Source organism: Elaeis guineensis, chromosome 3 (assembly GCF_000442705.2).
Source record: "Elaeis guineensis isolate ETL-2024a chromosome 3, EG11, whole genome shotgun sequence".
Lineage (NCBI taxonomy): Eukaryota > Viridiplantae > Streptophyta > Magnoliopsida > Arecales > Arecaceae > Elaeis > Elaeis guineensis.
In genome coordinates this window covers 126298601-126319294 of record NC_025995.2, presented here as the reverse complement: position 1 = coordinate 126319294, position 20694 = coordinate 126298601, and the positions used below count along the sequence as shown (strand labels likewise).

At 36.3% G+C, this 20694-nt stretch overlaps 1 long non-coding RNA gene across 1 annotated transcript; it reads left to right on the top strand.

Moving 5' to 3' along the window:
* Nucleotides 1-480: 480 nt before the first annotated feature.
* On the top strand, nucleotides 481-5295 carry LOC140856707 (uncharacterized). Its single transcript, XR_012140282.1, has 3 exons — nucleotides 481-943; nucleotides 1110-1202; nucleotides 4731-5295. It is a non-coding gene; the product is annotated as an uncharacterized lncRNA (long non-coding RNA).
* The last annotated feature ends 15399 nt before the right edge of the window (nucleotides 5296-20694 follow it).

Sequence of the window (20694 nt, the reverse complement as noted above, 5' to 3'; positions counted from 1 at the left end):
TTCTCTTTGCTCACGCCGTTTGGACTACTCTTGCCAATCTGTTTGATTCTCACACTATGGCTCAAGAGGACTGTATTGATTTGCAATGGTATAAACTCAGTAAAGAGAACAAATCCATGATGGCTTATTTGAAAGAGGTTCGTAATGTTGTGAATCAATTTGCACAGATTGACAAGCCCATGACACCAACGCAGATTAATCGGTGAATTACTTGGGGTTTGGGCTCGGAATGGGAGCTGCTCGTGCTTGCCCATGCTCCCACTCTTTCAATCATGTCCATTGATGATTTGCAAGCATTGTTTCTCCAGCAAGAGATGCGACACAATTTTGCCATCGCATCCGAGCCATTGTCGTCCCTTATCAGTCTCTTGAGGCTAACTTCGCAACCTATAGTGTGTTGGGCAAACAGTCGTGATCGTACTTCCTACGGCGGTGGTCGAAGCTCACATGGCCGTCAAAGTGGATGTGATGGTCGTGGCCGTCGCGGTGAAGGCAGAATTGGCTTCTTTCCTTCTCAGATTGATTCTTACACTGATTCTAGGTGCAACAATGGCATGGGCTTTTCTTGGACTGGCTATTATAGTTGAAGTGGGCCTACTAATTCTTCTTGGCTCAACTCAGCTGCATCATGGTCTGGCCACTCTTGTCAGCCAACTGGGCCTGCTCATAACTCCTCTAGCCTAGCCAATCGAATCTGGTCGACTTCCAACAATTCACACTATAGGCCCAACAGATTTTTCTTACCCTATGATCAAGTTATTAGTCAGATGTATGCACGATCTGATCACATAGCTCTATTCTATTTCTTCATACACAAACAGTCCAGCCTTATTATTTACAAGGATCAATATCTAGGACTCATTATCTGGACTGTTATATTAACTTTGGTGCAACGTATTATGTGACATCTGATCTTGCCAACCTCACCTTCAGAAATGATCAGGTAACCATAAATCATGTTTTTATCGATAATGGTTCAGATTTGTCTGTCCTTGTCTTTGGCTCTTCTACTTTACATACATCTTATCGTTTCTTATATATGAATAACATTTTATGTGCATTCAAAATTTTAAAAAATTTACCTTCCATATCCAAATTTTATTGTTAAGGGCCTCCACACGCGCTAGGAGCTTCTACGGGGATCAGTTAAAGATGAGTTGTATTGCCTCTACTCCAATGCTAGCTGCTCTTGGAATCCACAGGTCTTCTTATCTATCTCGAATTCAACTGTCTTGTGGCATCAATGTTTAGGTCATCCTTCATTTCCTATTATTAAGCGTAGTTTATCTTCTAGTTTTCTTTAAATATAGATCATGGTACCTATGTCTGTTCAGCATGTCGGATGGGTAAGATTGTTAACTATTTTTTTTCACCTATCATGAATAAAAGTTCTATGTTATTTGAATTCGTGCATACAGACATTTAGGGTCCGGCATCTTTTACTTCTCATTCTGGTCATTTATATTATATTTATTTTCTTGATGATTATAGCAAATATTCTTGGTTGTTTGTCATGAAAAATCGTTCTAATTTTACATGAATATTTCATGCTTTTCGCTTGTAAGTTGAGAATCTTTATTCCTATAAAATAAAGAATCTTCATTCTAATGGTGCTAAGAAATTTCTTTCCAATGACTTTCAAAATGAATTGCAAAACAATGGCATTTTCCACTGTATATCATGTACTTATCTCAGCAAAATAGTGCAACTAAGCGAAAATACAGATACATTATAGATATAGGTCTCATACTCCTTACTCATTTTCACCTACCTTCCAAGTTCTGGGATTATACATTTGAAACATCTATTTTTTTTATCAACCATTTTCTTACTAAATCTCTCCATTATCAGTCACCTTATCAACTTTTGTATGGACACATTCTAGATTATATTTTTTTTTGTGTTTGTGGATGTTAGTGTTTTTCTTATCTTTGATCCTACACACAACACAAACTTGAACCATGTTTTCGACCCTATATTTTTCTTGGATATCCTCAGCATTATCTTGGGTATAGATGTCTAGATCTTGTCATTGGTCACATTTTTGTCTGTCGTATGGTAGTATTTAATGAACATTTTTTTCTCTACGAGTCCAAGACATTTACATTAGTTGGTTCCAGTACAGTCTGTACAGGCTTCATAAATGCTTATGGTGCATCTTGCCCTCCCTTCGACCCATCCTATATCATCCTTATTCTACCATCTGGGCCATCTACTGATAATCTAATGACTGATCCTCTCTCTCCAGTTGGTGCAACTTTTGATGCCTCTAAGGCATCTAGTTCACCACCATGGACTCATCAGATGGTGACTCATTTTCGTGATGGCTTTCTTCCTTCATCTCAATTCGTTTTCTCCAGGCATCCAACTATCTTTTCTGTTTTTACTATTCTTCAAGAATCAAAATTTTTTGCTATAATTCGAAAAGATCCCAAGTGAGTCCAAGCAATGTAAGAGGAATATCAGGCTCATTCAAAGTCACACATGGGATCTTGTTCCACCCTCTTCTATCCAAAATGTTATTGGATGTAAATGGATCTATGAAATCAAGCAGCAAGCTGATGGCACCATTGTTGGAATTGTGGAGCTTGATCCATCCCCTTGATCCGAATCTTATTTGTGCACTACGGTTGATAGTTGCAGATCCCACTGTGCAATTGGCGAGCGGTGGGTCAAGGAGGCAGCGCCCCCTTATCGGGGGGTCTAAGGGGTGGAACCCCATCGAATAAATGGTAGAGGGTACATGCTACTGATGGTTGTAATTTTTCTTTTCTATCTCACTAGAATGGAGGGCAAATCCGAAAACACCCATAGCAGTTGTTAATCCTAATTCTTGATATGAATAGATAATTATTGGGCATCAAATGTATGAGAGTCGGCGGCTGTACCATGCGGAAGAGAGGGCGTATGTGAGAGAGTTGTTTCTCCTTCTCTTGTATTCTTGTAAACTCTTAGATTATATAATGAAATTTTCTATACGATCGTAGGTGTAGGAGCAAGAGATTTCGAACCATGTAAATCTCTGTATTCTTTTCTTTCTCCCATTATTATTCACATCTCGTTGCGTGTAGGGTCGAGCCCTAGTTTTTAAAAACCATTGATCGTTATAAGGCCTGTCTTGTGGTTAAAGTTTTCAATCAACAGAAAAAAATTGACTATGAGGAGACATTTAGCCCTCTTATCAAATCAGTTACTATTCGGATTGTCCTGTCCATTGAGGTTTCTCTTGGTTGGCCTATCCAACAACTTGATGTTAAGAATGCTTTCTTACATGGATACTTAAATGAAGAAGTATATATGCAACAACTGTCTAGATTCTCGGATATTTCTCATCCTCATTTTGTTTGTCGATTACGGTGATCTTTATAGTCTTAAATAGGTCCCACGGGCATGATTCCAATGTCTAAGCAGATTTCTTTAGTACCTTGGTTTTTCTAATTCTCAGACAGACTCTTTTTTATTTATACTATGACGGTCTGATTATATGTGCTTTTCTTAGTCTATGTTGATGATATCATTCTCACTGGCACACCTAGTGCTTCATTCACGTCTTTTCTCACTGATCTCAATCAAGAATTTGCGATGAAGGATTTGGGCCCTCTACATTACTTTCTTGGTATTGAGACTGTTTTTAGTTTCTATGGTCTTCATCTTATACAGTCAAAGTATATTCATCATGTTCTGATTCATTGTGCTATGCTTGATTATAAGCCTCTCTGTACTCCTATTGTCATAGGGTCTCGTTTCTCTTTATTTGATGGTGATTTGTACGGCAACCTCTCTCTCTCTACCACTGTGTGATTGGCAGTCTCCAATATCTCACCTTCACGAGATCGGATATTGCTTATATCATTAATCAAGTCTGTCAATTTATGCATAGGTCTAACATGTTTCATTGGACCGTCATCAAATGCATTCTTTGCTATTTGAAATATATCATTACTCATGGGCTCTTTCTTCGACGTGGTTCTTTATTTCTTTTGCATGATTAATTTGATGCTAATTGGGCTGGAATCTTAATGATCGACACTCGATTATCAGATATGTCATTTTTCTGGATCCAAATCTCATCTCTTGGTCTTCTAAGAAGCAGCGCACTGTTGTTCGGTTAAGCATAGAATCTGAATACACAAGTTTAGCTAACGCCACTGCTGAACTCATTTAGATATAGTCTTTGCTTCGTGAATTTTGTCTACAGCTTCGCTCTCCTTTGATCATGTGGTGTGATAATCTCTTTGCTATCTATCTCATGGCTAATCTGGTATTTTATGCTTGTACTAAATATATTGAAATTAATTATCATTTTGTTTAGGAGTGTGTCTTTCAGAAGCAGTTATCCATTCACTTTATTAACTTTAGTAATCAGCTTGCTGATGAGTTTATTAAGGGATTTGCTTAACCATGTTTTGTATTTCTTCAGTCCAAGCTCAATATGCTTGACTCTCCATTGCACTTGCGAGGAGGTAATAGAGATAAATCTTTATAGTAGTATATTTATGATTCGATTATCCGTAAATTGATAGTGTAATCTTGGATAATCATCTGTAACTATATTTATGATTTTGTTATCTTCACTTATCTCTCTATTTAAATAAAGCAGACTCACTCTGATGAACAAGAGTCTCTGATGAACGAATGAGATGAGGTTTACAGAATTTTTCCTCTCTCAAATATTTTTACATCTCTCACATCATGTTTGTTGCTGAGTGGATATCTTTATTTGAGGATAGGCCGAGTTCAGGTTCTACACCGCTCATGTACAAGTAAAGCAGGATTTTGAGATTTTGGCCACCGAGGATGGGAAAAGAATAAGAGTGGAGTTAGAACGGGGAGACCTATCATGTGAAAAACACGCGCCAAATCCAGTGTCAGAAGTCGAGGGCAAGAAAAAGTTACTTGCGAGGTTCATGCATCGTGAGGTTCTTTGAGTCTTCCATATAACGCCGTTGACAGGAACACACGAACGAGAGGAGCCGGGTAACTGCCCATGGTTCGGAGTTCTATTTCCACATGTCCTTATTTCGCATACGGCGGCGGAGATGGATCCCTTCATCACGTGTTCCTGGCATGCGGTTAACCTCGCCTTCTTCTGTGAAAGAGTTGTGGGGTGTGGATTGATTTCATGCTTATTCCGACAGCACTCAGAAATATTTTATTTTATAATTTTTCTGGATGTATGCATATCAGAATAGTGTAAATCGCGTCTTAATAAATAAAAAAATAAAAAATTAGGGTAGGTGCCGGTGTTTTAAACAACGTCGCCTTGGCGGCAACCACCATTGGCTCCTGCAAAGGACCGGATCCGAGGGGACCGCGCGCCAATTTGGCTCCATGGAGGAAAGCACCAGGGGAATCTATTCGGAGGCCGCCACCTTTATAACATGTGAGAGCCGTGATGCTGAAGCTTGCCCACATAAGAGGCTTTGACACGACTGCAGCTTTCACCACATATCTAAGACGTTAACTAATTCAAACCCATGGTTTTCTTTTTCCCTTTAAAAAAAAAAAATGTGTACGTACTTCAATCATTATATCAACTATATATTCTAAATTAATTTTAACACATCAGGTCAGGAGTTCCTAACTTTTTCACTCAAAAAAAAAAAAAAACTTTTCTATTCGTTTGGGAATTTGTGTGCGTGGACACCACGTAGGAACTATGTTGCATCTAATCAGGGTTCATCTGCTGTGGCTTTGGGTCAATGTCGAAGAAGAAGATCACGGAAAGTACTCAAATCCATGGATTCCTTGCTATCTTAATTAAGCACAAAGCCGTGACGCAACAAATTAAGAGTTCGTGAGGAGATTGAGGTTTTAAACTGTCACCAGGTTAAGCAATCAGAGATACACCTTCAAGACCAGATTATGGTAGCGCAAAATTGTGCCCGGGTAGTCTCAAACAAGGCCAAGACAAGGGTTTTAAACTGTCACCAGTTCAACAAAGAGGCTAGACTATCAGAGATACATGTTCAAGACCAGATTATGGTAGTGCAAAATTGTGTCTGGATAGTCTCAAGCAAGGCCAAGACAAAGCTCCAACTGCAACAGACCTCGAAAACACTGCCATATCACAAGAACAAAAAGGAAGAAGAATCCCATGTCTAATCCTATTGCATAATTGACCTATAATGGCTAAACTAAAATGAAATATTAGGTGTAGAGTGTTAATTATGGGATCAATATTTTATATTCCACTCCTAATATGTACCAGACTCAGTATATGTTCCCTCGACCAAAGGAACTATTATAGACTTGTCGGCGCAGCGCGCTCTTTCCTTATTGGTGAATTTAACCCCATTCTGCACCCCTATTTCCGGCACATGCGATACAAATAATTCCACGCCTCTCCTTGTGTGATCATCTATCTGCGTGCATTGAGTTGGCAGCTGGGTCCTCCTTGTCTTCTATTTTGTATTTCCGCACGGTGTTCTCGAGAAGCTTCCTCTCTTTGCTGAAATTGAAATGCCGCATTAGCTTTCAATCAACCATAGATTGAGCATGAGGCCCAACCGGTTCGGATTGAGAGAGATTTTACCATGATTTTAATGTGGATTAACGCATTATGTTCTTCAAAATATGCAGGTAATCTCCTTTTGAAGGATATTTGGGGCGGGAAATGAGCAATGGTTGGAGTCTTGCATTTATATCGGAAAGGCAACCAAGCGGTAGTTCGGATTGCCTCCCACTCCTTAAAAGAGGATCTACCATTGGCATTGTTTTATAGCTGATATTGATTTAGTCTACAAGAAATTCTGTAGATTAAATCATAAAAGAATATTTTATCGATGATCTAGTTTTCGAGACTGTAATTCAGAAACTATAATTTCCTTTGGTTTTGCCTTTGCCTTTGTAAAAAAAGAAGCTTATTAAAAAAAAAAAAAAAAAACTTTGGACCGGCTATCGACGCATTTGCGGAGGGGGTGGGCCCATTGGATGTCGCTGGTCACGGGCGGGCTTCTGGAAGGGAAAGTCGGCGGCAGCGAGGGGACAAAGAGTGGGAGCGGATAAGGACGACACGTGGGATGTCTGGGGAAAGAGAGGGGTCGCCTCCCCGCTCCCACGCGGGCGCGGTTCCTTTTTTGTTTTTTTCTTTTTTTTTTTTTCGCTTCTTCTCTCTCTTTTGTCCCTTTCTTTGGGCATGTACGGACAAACAATAACTGGTCATTTTAAATGAATGACGTCCCCAAATTATCCCCAACGATACTTTTTTTTCTCTTTTTTTTTTTTTTTCTTGGCACAGATCAAAAATATTTAATATTTTTTTAAAAATCAATAAAATCAATATAAATGATAAATTTTTATTTTTTAATTAATTTTTTTAAAAATATTAATAAAAAATAAATAAAATAGAATAGCATGTTGATCGATCAATATCATGTCTAATGAAATTGGATAGCTTAGAGTGATTATGCTGTGTTAAGCCACGCTTTACATCCAACTATATCAAATTATATTTTATTTTTAAAAAATATTTATTTTTATTAATTTTTTAAATAATTTTTTAATTTTTTATAAAAAATATAATTATTTTTATAAAAAAATATTTATCTTTAATATCATATGAGCTAACGTCTCATATTTTTGGTGTCTTGAAAATATAATAAATATTATTTGTTAATCTTTATTTTGAAAATTTTTAATAAAAATTTTATCATTTTTTTCCTCTCTTGTCATAATTATATACGTCCTGGAATTTTTATACAGATATAGATGTGACTCGCAACTAAGGAGAATGGCCAACCAAAGCAACCGACGGAATAGTCAATCAAACCAGCAACTAGATTGATCCACAACATCGGGGGACCAGGAACAACTGGACCACACATTTCTAATTTAAACTGCATTTAAGATAATTAAAATTTATTAAAAAATAATTATAGTTCCACATATACATGAGGCACAGACAATTACAACTTTCTCCGTACATTGAATAGTGATTGCACGATCAAGTAATTATCATACGTTCTATAATTACAATGTATCCCTTCTTTTCAAATAATAGCTTTATACCTTCGTTCTTATATACGTTGGATTTGAAAAATATCTAGATAGATGAAGTTTACACTTATTCTACACTATTCTCTCATATTAACTCATAATTCTCTTAAATCTTATTATTTTTAAAAATTTTGTTTAACTTAGATACCAGAGAATCCCATTGATTAAATCTTGCAACTTCCGTATTTTCTCTCATGTTTGCATTTTGGATCTTCCGTTTTGAGTAGATATGTTTGTTCAAAATAGACCACCAGTAGAACAAACTATTCATCATTTGTCAGTTTATTTAATCTGTTGTGTCGAAATTTGGCAGTAACAACTATGTATACTTTTTAAGCTAGTTCTTATCCACAGGGATGTCCAACCAAATCATTAAATTAAAATCGATCTAAATCATTAATTTTGGTTTGATTTGAATTGGATTTTTTAGATTTGATTTAGTTTGGATTTAAAAATTTTAAAAATTGATATTTAGTTTTGGATTAAATTTTGATAAAAAAAGACTGATTTATACCTAAATGACGTGTGTACCAAAATTTTGAAAAGATTAATTAAATAAACTATTTTCTCAAATACGGCTGTAATCCTATTTATTTAGTCTATCCATAAGTTATTCATTTAGCTCATCCTATAAGTTGCATATTTAGCATGGTTAGAACTTAAAATAGGTAGCTCCTATTTAGCTTATTTCATAAGTTGTCCATTTGACAAAAGCAAAATAATCCACAATTTGATAAATTTAAATGAACCAATTTTTCTAAATAGGTTTGAACTAGATTTTCAACGTGATTAGTTCGGTTTCCATTTGACTTTAGAAAACCGTTTGAGATTAGCTCGGTTTGAAGATTGATCTACGACCTGAACTGAATCATGCACATCCCCGTTTATCCAGCTAATTATTTTATGGTGGATATGGTTTGTAGGTTTGTAGAGAATACGAAAATTTTAGACTACTCAATTTTTTAATTTGTTATTTATAAATTGTTTAAATGTACAAACACGTCACAACAATATTATATTAGCCAGATATCATTGGTTTTTACTACTTTATTTACATCATCATATTTTACAAGAATTTAATAATTATGAGCTAGCAAATTAGTGGAAGGAAAAGAGTGGAAATTTTATTTATTAATATGAAGAAACAGTAGATTACATCTAAACTATTTTTTGAAAATAAATATGAGTATTTCATTGTATCAAAAAAAAAAAAAAAGAGAATATTTCACCACAACCACTTATACAAATATAAGAAAGTGACGCAATTAATTCTACCGTCATCCAGTCTACTTGCTCCCCTCCATCCCAGGAAATTGAAATAAAATCCACCTTTAGCGTATTGTCAAAAACTACCAATCACCCATTTTATGAGCATTTTCTCATTTCTATCCGAAAACAAGTCTTTAATTTGAAATTATATGTACTAGCACATGCCGAGTCTATATAACATGCCCAATCTGCATATAAAATCACAAGGCATATATCCTAGTCAAACGTACATCTTTGCCCATTATATTTTTTTAATTATTTACAAAAAAAATCCTCCTTAATATTAGATTAAATATAAATAAGACAATATTATATTAAAGAAGCCTGGTCGCTCACGGCTCAAGCAATGGCTTACAAAAGAGCGGTTGGCATTCCGGTCATTTTAGAGGTACAAGCCCGCACATTAATTTAACGTGACCCTCCTCCCCGAAACTTCCAGCGGCCCCCTCGCTTTCTCGCCCCGATCACCCCCATCGGGCCTTTGCGATCAGCTGCGATTAATTCTACGGCCATGGCGGTTTCTTCCTACTACTCCTATTCTCAAAGCTGGCAGTCTCGCCGGCGGCCTTCCCAAAAGTCGGGCCTCCGCCGGAAGTGCGCGGCGATGGTGAAGCAGCAGAAGACCCGCTTCTATATTCTGGGCCGCTGCGTCTCCATGCTCCTCTGTTGGCACGCCCACCATCTGTCCGACTGACCCCTGCTCTCTCCCTCTCTCCATATGGCTTCAACCAGACAAGAAATGAACGAATTAATAACCAGGATGGAGAGAAGCCGTGCGTACGGCGGCTGGCATCAAATCTTCCTTGGGGCTTGCATCTCTCTATGGCAAGAGCTCTCCTTCGTCTAGGAAAAGGAGGGTCGGAAAGGGGGGAAAAAAAAAAAAGAAAAAAACCAAAAACCGCACCACAAGATTTTTGGATGGGAGGTTGTAGTGGTGAGAAACAAAATTTGATTTGGGAGAAACATTTCACCTTGTTCTGAACTAATGAAGAATATAATGATGCCTTAATTATTTCTATGCATGTGGTCGTGTCTTGCCATGGACCATTGCCATGTCTCACGCTCTCACGGTAGTATTACGGGGTTGGATGTCATGAATGTGATCTTGTTGAGCTGTTCAAGAATTGTTGAATTATTTTATGTGGCATCCTGGTGGACGTGTTCATGATGCATGTGCATAAAATGTGTGTAATTTAGACTCATACAAGCTGTGTTCGACATGGGGCCTGAATTAATATTGTAGAACTATGAGTCTGGGTGGTAGGCCAACGGGCCTTTGATCTAGCATTTTAAGACTCAAGTAGAGAGAAAAATGATAAGCTTGGGTTGGACTTCGTGTTCATTAAAGCTCGAGTCCATTATGAAGTTGGCATGGACGCATAAAAAAATTTCTGAATCGAAGCAGGGTTAGTCTATTGCCAATAGGCACGCTTCCAATTTAAGTATCGAAAAAACTAGGACTTACAAAACCGAAACTCTCCCCATGATCTGGTATTAGGTTAGGTTGTATTCAATGCTCATCTAAGCTCAAGCCTATGAAGTTCAGAAACCTAATTATATAATAGGTTCAAAGCAGATAGGCACAAATCCAATTTATTTATTGTCCGGTATTAGGTATTTAACTATCATCATCACAATAGTCGTACTTATAGTACCATGCGCACTCTTGAAGGTGGATGAGGTCACTGGTGGCGGGAATAACAGGCACTGATATGTGTGACACATGTTGTGTGCATGAACATCTGAGTATACTACTTTTTTTTTTTTTAATATATATATATATATATATATATATATATATATATATATATATATATATAATTTTTTGTTTCCATACCAATTAAGAAAGGGCTGTTAACTAACGGATCCGAGTTTTCTTAGGTATCAGAAAAAATCAGAATCATTACCGGGAGTAGCTTGATCACACCTTCACATCTCATGGTGGTCATATTTGACAATGATCCTATATGAAGTGCAGGACAATGCTGTGCAGCCTTCTATAATCATTATAGAGATGGATGGTCATAAAAAAAGATGGTTTATGAGCATATATCATGTTATGGTACATATTATTTGATCATTATCCATCTTTTGATTGCGACTAACTAAAGCATATCATAATCCATACAATATATGAAAAGAGAGTTTAGAGCTCCCCATCACACCTCATGTTAATATTTTGGATGAGATACATGTCCCACTTTTTGGGAGGAGCTCAATATTCCCCGTAGAAAGTGAAATGAAGGAAAAAAAAAAAGATGAAATAAAAAATTTGTGACAAATGATTGGATACACGAGAAGATAAGAGAGAAAAAAAAGAGTGCAGATGATTTGATATTTTTCAATTAAAAAAAATTTTAAACACATACTGTGCTGTTAATTTATATTGGCCCGCCACGTTTCTCTTTGTCTACATGAATGGTATACGTCAGATAGAGGTGCAACCGAGTCAAGTCAAATTGAGTAGTTGGAAGCTTGAGCTCGATCTGATTCAAAATACTAGAGCTCAAAATTCGACTCGAGATCGACCGAACCTTCGTATCTCAAGATCGAGCTCGACTTCATTATTTCAATAGATCTTGATTTGGTTTCCTTCAGTTTCAATAGTTCTCGGATCACAAAGAAAAATTAAAATTATTTTTCTATCTCTTGATTATTTCAAATTTTTATATTTAAAATTAAAATTATTTTTTTATCTTTTGATTATTTAAATTTTTTATATTTATCTTTATATTTATCTTAATAAATTTTGAACTTATAGTTGAAGTACTTATGCACCATATATAGTATGCCTCACATCCATGAAAATACGCAGAAAGTTCAACAATCTTTTATCCTTTGAATTTTTTTTTTCTTTGACTTTATCTTCGTATCAGAGCCTTACTGCCCTCATGACTTCCACCGAAATCAATGCAACCTCTTCCATTGCTATTGCTGCAACAACAAGCAACGTGAATCAAACGTTAACTGCACCAGCAAGTTTGACTTCCAACCCGATGATAATGACAATACCTTCAGTCAATTTGAGTCACTTGATCAACATCAAATTGTCAAGGGACAACTGTGGAAAGCCCAGTTTTTGCCGTTTCTCCGAGACCAGTAGCTTTTTGGGTATGTGAACGGATCAACTCCAGTACCTCCTTCAACCATACTGGACAAAGATGGTAATCTCGTTCCTAATCCTGCCTTTCAACTTTGGTATCAACAAGATCAGTTAATTCTTAGTGCTTCAATCTCTTCTCTCACTCCTAAATCCTGGCTCGTGTTACCAATTTAACCACCTCCCATGATGTTTGGACAGCACTAGAGACTATGTTTTCTTCTCAATCTCATGCTAGGGTGATACAGATTCGATATCAGCTTTCTACCATTACAAAGGGAAACAGCACCATTACCAGACATTTTTGGAAAAGTGAAAACTCTTGCAGACACCTTGGGCACTGTTGGACAACCATTAAAGGAATTTAAAATTGTTTCTTATCTTCTGGCTGGACTAAGTGCAGATTATGATCCTTTGGTGATCTCTATTACAACTTGTACCGATCCTATTTCTCATACTGATTTATATGGATATCTTCTCAATTATGAGTTGAGGCTTGAGCAGCACAATGCCTCTACTACAATCCAATTTCCTTTTGCTAATGTGGCTACTCGGAATAATGTGAATCATGGCCGTGGTGGTGGCCGAAATCCAAGCAATAATGGTGGTCGTGGCAATTTTAGAGGAAGGGGGCGTGGCAGAAATTATGGTGGAGCCAACAATGAAGGGAGACCTTCTTCTCGCATTACTCCAGATAAGAACAATGGACGACAAGTACATCAAGTATGCCAGAAACCAGGCCACTCTGCTATCACCGATTTGATCACTCTTACCAAGGTGTACGCCCACTGGTAATCACACTGCAGCTTTTGCATCTGCTTTTCCCTACGCAGTTGACCCCACTTGGTATCCAGATTCCGGAGCTACAGATTATGTTACTATAGATCTCGGTAATTTAACACTACATGAGAAGTACCCAAGCAATTAACAACTTTATGTCGGCAATGGTACAGGTTTGGCAATACACCATACTGGTTCTACTTCTATTAGTACACGTATTCGTTCTCTTATTTTGGACAATATTCTACATGTTCCTAAGATCAAGAAAAATCTGGTGTTAGTTAGTAAATTTACCAAAGATAACAATGTTTTTATCAAATTTCACCCTCATTCTTTCTGTGTAAAGGATCGGGTTCGAAGAAAAGCCTAATCCAAGGGTCATGTGAAGATGGATTTTACAAGTTTTCTGCTCGGTCAGTCTCGTCAAAACCCAAAGAATGTTTTGTTGGGGTCAGTTCAAATGTTTGACGCAAACATGTTGGACATTCGACGTTTCGTACCGTTTATCGAATTATCAATCAGAATAAATTATCTTTTATTTCCAATAATGATGTGGCTTCAATTTGTGATGCATATCAACATAGCGAAAAGTCATCATCTACCATTTCCTTCTTCGGATTTAGCGTCTCAAAATCCATTAGATTAATTTTTTCAGATGTTTGGGGTCCTGCTTCCATAGAGTCCACTCATGGTCATCGTTATTATGTATCTTTTATTGATGATTTTAGTAAATTTTTTTAGATATTTCTTCTTCATACTAAATCTCAAGTGGAATCTATGTTTGTTCAATTTTTGACTCATATGGAAAGATTGTTTGATCATAAAGTTAAGGCTGTACAAACTGATTGGGGAGGAGAATAAGTTGCCAGAGGCTCTTTGAATGTTCCTTTCATTTTTACTCAGAATCGGATAGCTGATAGTCTTACTAAGCCATTGTCATTCTATTTATTTGATTTCTTTCGGATCAAACTCAACGTTTATCCTCGACTGTTGAGTTTGAGGGGCGTATTAGAGCACATGCTGCTGATAGAGTTGCAAAAGACTTGGACTCCTCTAGTTCCAGTAGATCTCAGATCACAAAGAAAAATTGAAATCATTTTCCTATCTCTTGGTTATTTCAAATCTTTTGTATTTAAAATTGAAATTATTTTCTTATCTTTTGGTTATTTCAAAATTTTTGTATTTATCTTTTGTACTTATCTTAATAAATTTTGTACTTATAGTTGAAGTGCTCATGCACTATATATTGTACGCCATACATCTACGAAAATACATAGAAAGTTCAACAATCTTTATATCCTTTTGAATTCTATTTTCTTTGACTTTATCTTTCTCATTAATGATACAAGAGGGTTGCTGCCACTGTTTGGGCAGCCTTCCACATTCTGTTGCTGAAGGCGTCATCTAAGAGGCATGTTCGAGATCGTTGCTGTTACGGATACAGCAGTCTTCTTTAAGGCCAAAAAAAAAAATTGTTCGGGAGGGAGATTTGGAAGGTAGAATTAGAAGTCCACAGATGGAAGAGAAAGAATTATAGTTAGGGTTATCGGATAAGGATAGTGGGTTTAGATCATTAGATCGAGTTAATGGGTTTGTGTTGATGGATTTAGATCAGTTGGTAAATAAACTCGAGTTAAAGAGTTCAAGATTAGCGGATTATCAGAATGGGAAAGAGAGAATGGAGGGGAACTAGTGTCATCACGATGTATGGGGCGGTGGCCGTCGGGAGCTTGCTTACCACCATCTCAGGCCATGAGATCGGTGATTGTCGACGAGGAGAGTAGGAAGGAATGGGAATCAAGGAAGAAACTGGCCAAGGGGGTGGGAGGGGAGGGTTGGGGTGGAGAGGTAGGATGATTTGGGAGGATGGAGAGAAATAGGGATGGCAATGGGTAGGGTTTGGATCGGATAGTATACTACCCATCCCCAAATCCGAACTTAATATCCTATACCCAAACCCTACCCGATACCCAATCGGATAAGAAAAGAGATACTCATCCCCATACCCAACAGGTTCGGGGATACCCGTGGGTAACCCATTTCCCCATACTCAATCCATACTCGCCCCATACCCAACACATGCCCGTCCATTCTATACCAAAAAAAAAATAATAATAATTTTATGCATATTATCAATCAAAAATAGAATTACCAATTATATATATATACATACATACATACGCACATACACACTTCTAACACACACACATACATACATGCATACATATACATACATACATATATATAATTATATATATATATATATAGAGAGAGAGAGAGAGAGATCATATATATGTGTGTGTATATGTGTGTGTGTATATATATGTATATGTATGTATGTATATGTATATGTATATATATATTCGGATATGTATATATATATATATATATGTGTATATATATATATATGTGTGTGTGTGTGTGTGTGTGTATATATATATATATATATTCGGATATGGGTTCGGGTATTATCCATATTCATAGGTTCGGATCGGGTTCGGGTAGAAAATAGCACTACCCATACTCTACCCATACCCGTACTATAGTTTTTGGATTTTACCTGAACCCAAACCCAGTCAAACTCTATTTTTCGGGTTTGACCGAGTTCGGATAGGGTGTATACCCATCGGGTCGGATTAATTTTGCCATCCCTAGAGAGAAAGGGGTTAGATTTAAGATTTTAAAAGGTAAGGGTGCATAAGAAAAATACGTATGCTAGGCGCATGGGATAGAATTTTTTCTACTTTTCATGCAGATGGCTGCATAGAATGCCTATGCAAGAACTAACCCAATTTTTTTTTTTTTTTGTTCTCTTTTACGATATTATTGTGGTAATATTTTAAAGAATTACTTTTGTTTTTATTGGTGCTATTACATGATTCTTTTTTCTTTTTATTCTCAAAATAAATTTATCTGCCTTTTTTTTGTTTGCATGTCATTCTATTTGTTTTTTTTTTGTCTTGCTGTGAAAAAACATAGTGAGCATCATACTGATTGGCGTGCTACTTTTCATGCGCAGATATGAATTTATGTTCATTTTTTGTGAGCTAATATGTGAGATTGTTTTGCTACTTCATAGATTTAAATAATTGTTGACTTTATTACCGTTGCAAAGAAATAATAGTGACTTAATCTTTTTCTTGTCATGGAGATGTGTAGCTGTTGTGTTACTCGTTTTTGCAATGATTTTCATTTCAAGTATAATTTTGCATTAATCTTTAAAATTTAATATCATATATATTTTTTCTATATTTGTTGTGATTGTTTTGATACAGCTAAAAAAAATTAGGTTAAATAGTAAATTGCCGCTTAGATGGTTGTTTATAGTTGCTGTTATTTATTCGGATAAAAGTTTTTGAGAGGTTATAAGATGCGTTTGTTGGCCCATCTTATCATAGATGTATTAAATTTATAACTGAACACGCAATTATTATGGGGCATTATACATCGATGTCATATATACTTTGTTGCATTCTTCATTACAATCGATTTAATCGAATCTATAAAAAATAATATAATAATTTTGCAGTATGCTAATGTGTTTTTTATTTTCAATTTTTTTAATTGGAATAAGAAAACAGTATCCGATAAGAATTAATATTTACGAGGATGGGCAATTATATAAATTGTTAAAATAAAATAATATTATTATTGGAGCAATTGAACCTACTCCTTTTGATTTATAATCGGCCAACCAATGGTATATCGACGACTAGCGATGAACTATCAAAATTATATTATAGAACGGGTTCAGGTGCAACTACAATATATCATCCACTCTGGATCGACAGAAAAAAAAAGACACAAAGAAGAAGACACCTAAACCCCCGAAGCTTTCGACACCCAAAGAAAGGTCCTCCATTACAAGAGAATGATAAGCAAAGAAGCAGAAAATCCCAAATGAAAGTGACATTATATATATAGAACCCGTCAATGGCCGAGATAGATTTGCTCAAATCGAGATTGCATCCGATCTTAATACATGGCTACATCAAAATCGATCATTGATCAGACGATTCAATGTACCTACCGTCTGATCATACAATGCCAATACTATCCGCGTGAACAGTTAAAAGTCAATAACAATTGGATGTATGGCGGCAATCGACTAATCAGAATCAAATCGATTGGATCGTCTGGCCGCCTAACCATCTTTTCGAATCGATATCCCAATGATGATTGCACGACCATCGAAATAATAAAACGGTTGAAAGCCTTTTGGTTTTTGAAGAAATCATTAATACCTATAGTTGAATTGATCATAGAACGAAGCTCGAGATGACACATAATGACTCCCATCATCTAACATGTTAGAACACGTGCCAAACCATGTGTCAAGTCACTTTGGACTTGAAAGTAGGGGGCATGTCACGCCCCCGACCCAAGATTGTGAATCGAGGGTCATGGCAACCGCCGCATACTCATAGAAAACTCTTCCCATAAGCATGCAAGGCATCTTATCATGTTATCTTAAAACAACAGTGGAATAATTAGTCAATAATTTAAATTCAAAACATAACGACCTAAATTTTTTTCTTTAATGTCTCAATAAATTCAACAATGATTCATAGGCCTTACATCAAATTCAATAAGACTTTCAACCTAAAATAAAAGTATAGGGATTCTACTTCTGATCACTCTTCCATTCATATCTTGTATCATCTTAATTCCTCAATATCTGTAAAAATAATAAAAATAAGAGGTAATGAGCTAGACAGCCCAGTAAGCAATGATCACTTTTCAACAGATTTCATCAGGCATTTAAGTAAATCATCATTTATAGAAAATAAGTATATAGAGTTCATCAATTCGAAATCAATTTCAATTATGCAACATAATTCATGCCAAATTTATTTCTTTTTCGAAAATTTAAGTTTCTTTCTAAATTTTAATTTCTTTCATTCTTAAATTCTTTTCGTCAACCATGAGCTATGACCATATTTTCCCTGTGGCAGGGTCATAATACCGCGTATCTGCTTGCGGTAGGCTGCGAATCATCTGGCAGCCATGTCCTTTGGAACCGCTGGTCTCTCTGACGATTTGTCGCTGGTCTCTCTGGCGACATGTCGCTGGTCTCGCTGGCGACATAAATCCTCAGGACAATCAATTGCCAACATATATGCCCCCATTGGCGGGGTCCTTTACATAGTCAGGTTGTCAATTCGTAATGTTTCTTATATCATAATTCTTCATAAATCATATTTCATATTCTAATTTCGATAATAAAATATATAATCATGTAGTATCGAAATCAATCAATATAATGCATCATGAAATCAATATGTTCAATCATGCTTCATCATAACATTTCAAATAAGATATTTTTATAACAAAATATCATTCATCCAATTCATGCATCGTTTCACAAATCATGTCAGAAAAATATACTATAATTTATCGATAAATCTAGAAAAAGTGAAACATTGCTTACCTCGAACGCATTCCAATAAATCCACATAATTCTATAAATTTTCTTCCAAAAATTCTGTTCGTAAATCATATCGCGATATCCCATGATCAAACATCCACAATCCTATACAGAATCAATTTCAATAATTAGAAAGAATACGAATACCATATTTCAACGGTTTAGATTGGGTCCGATCATCTAATTTCATCTAATCAAAATCTAATTAGGACCTAAACGATCCAAAGTTTGACTATCAGATCAAATCGGATTCGAAGTGATAGGACCGAGGTTTCTTCATCGATTTCATAAAATCAAGTAGAGAGAGAAAATCAGAGGAGAGAGAATTCATGAGGTACAATTCGAATTGATCAAGTGACACAATCCAACATTACGATTGATCCAATATCTTGATTGGTGAAATCAACGTGATCAAATCAAGTCATGGCTAGATCGGAACCATGGATGATCAAATCTAAAGATTCATGGTCTGATCAAGATGGGTGCCAGTACGCTGTCTGACAACCATGGATCAGGGTTCTTCATTAGAATCAGATCAGACTATTAAAAGAAATTTCTTCATTCACTAACCTTTTTAGAGAGAGAATCAATCAAGAGAGAGAATATTTTAGAGAGAGAAAATTTTAGAGAAAGAAAACTCATCTTGAACTCCTCAGATGATATGATTCAACAAATTTGATCGATCAGATCAAATCATGCTAAGATTATCATGTGGACAATTCAATAAGATCATGAGAAATAAAATCTAAAAATACTTGATCTGATCAAAGTGGATGTCGGTGTACCGTCCGACGATCACAGATCGAAAATCCATCACGAGGATCATTTAAATTCATCATCATTCTTCTCAAAATTCTAGAAATCTTAGAAGAGAGAAATAATCCAGAGGGAGGATTCTAGAGAGAGAAAATAGAGAGAGAAAGTCCAATTCTAGAGAGAGAAAATACTAGTTCAAGCTGAAGAGAGAGGGAAGAGAGAAAAATTCTCTTTCTCATATTTTATTATTTATATCATTATTTATTACTTAATTTAATAATTTTTTTTTCTTTTCTTCTTTTCTTTCTCTCTTTCTTTCTCTTTTTTTTCTTCACAGAAGAGAGAGGAGAAATCCTATTTATTATTATTAAATTATTATTATTTTATTTTTATTTTTTTTTCTTTTTTCTTTTCTTTTTTCTTTTCTTTTTCTTCTTTTTCTTTTCTTTTTTCCTTCTTCTTTTCTTTTTCTTTTTCTTTTCCTTCTTCTTCTTCTTTTCTTCTTTCCCGTGGGTTTCTTTTGGGTTGAAACAGGGGACCGTGAGGTCCCCTCATTGGTATTCCGACCGGCGGTGCGGTCGGCGTGAGACGGCCGTCGACAGAAGGAGAGGCGATCCGGCAGCAAGAGGAGGCCAAATCCGGTGGTCGGCGGTGACCACCGGCGTCGGAATCAAAGAGAAACGGCAAAAATGAAGGTTACTTCCGCAACAAAATCCGACGACTCCGGTCGCCGACGAGCATGCACATCGGCACGGGAAGGAAGGGGGAGAAGAGAGGAAGAGGAGGAGGCTTACCTCCGTCGCCGGCGAAGCTTTTCCGACGAGAAATTGGACGGCACAGTGACGGGTCTCCGTGAGGAATTTCCGACGATTGCCGTCATTTTGCCCCGGGATTTCTCGATGAGAGGAGAGAGGAGGGTTCTCCTCCTTAAATTGAGCCGGAGGGAACTTGTTTCCAACTCTGATTAGGAGCCGGTGAACGGAGGAAGAAGACTCCCTTCGGGAGTTCTTCTCTTCTGTTTTCCTTCCTTTTTTTTTGTTTTGGGCTTTGGATTCGTTGCTTGGGCCGGGCCTCACATTCTTCCCCCCTAAAAAAAATTTCGTCCTCGAAATTTTTCTTGCCTGAGTCTTCATAGTTTCTTACTTGAATCTCATCCACAAATATTTCAATATTCTAATTCTTGATATAAATTCATTCTTAAATCATTCCATAAGGAAAAAGTAAATACATCAAATATTGATCTGATCAGAACCATCCATTTTCTTATTTATCAAGATCACCATCTCAAAGATTTTCAATGTTTCAAGATTTTGAAATTATGATCTTATTTCCTGTAAAAATTAATGTTCAATATCTCATGACT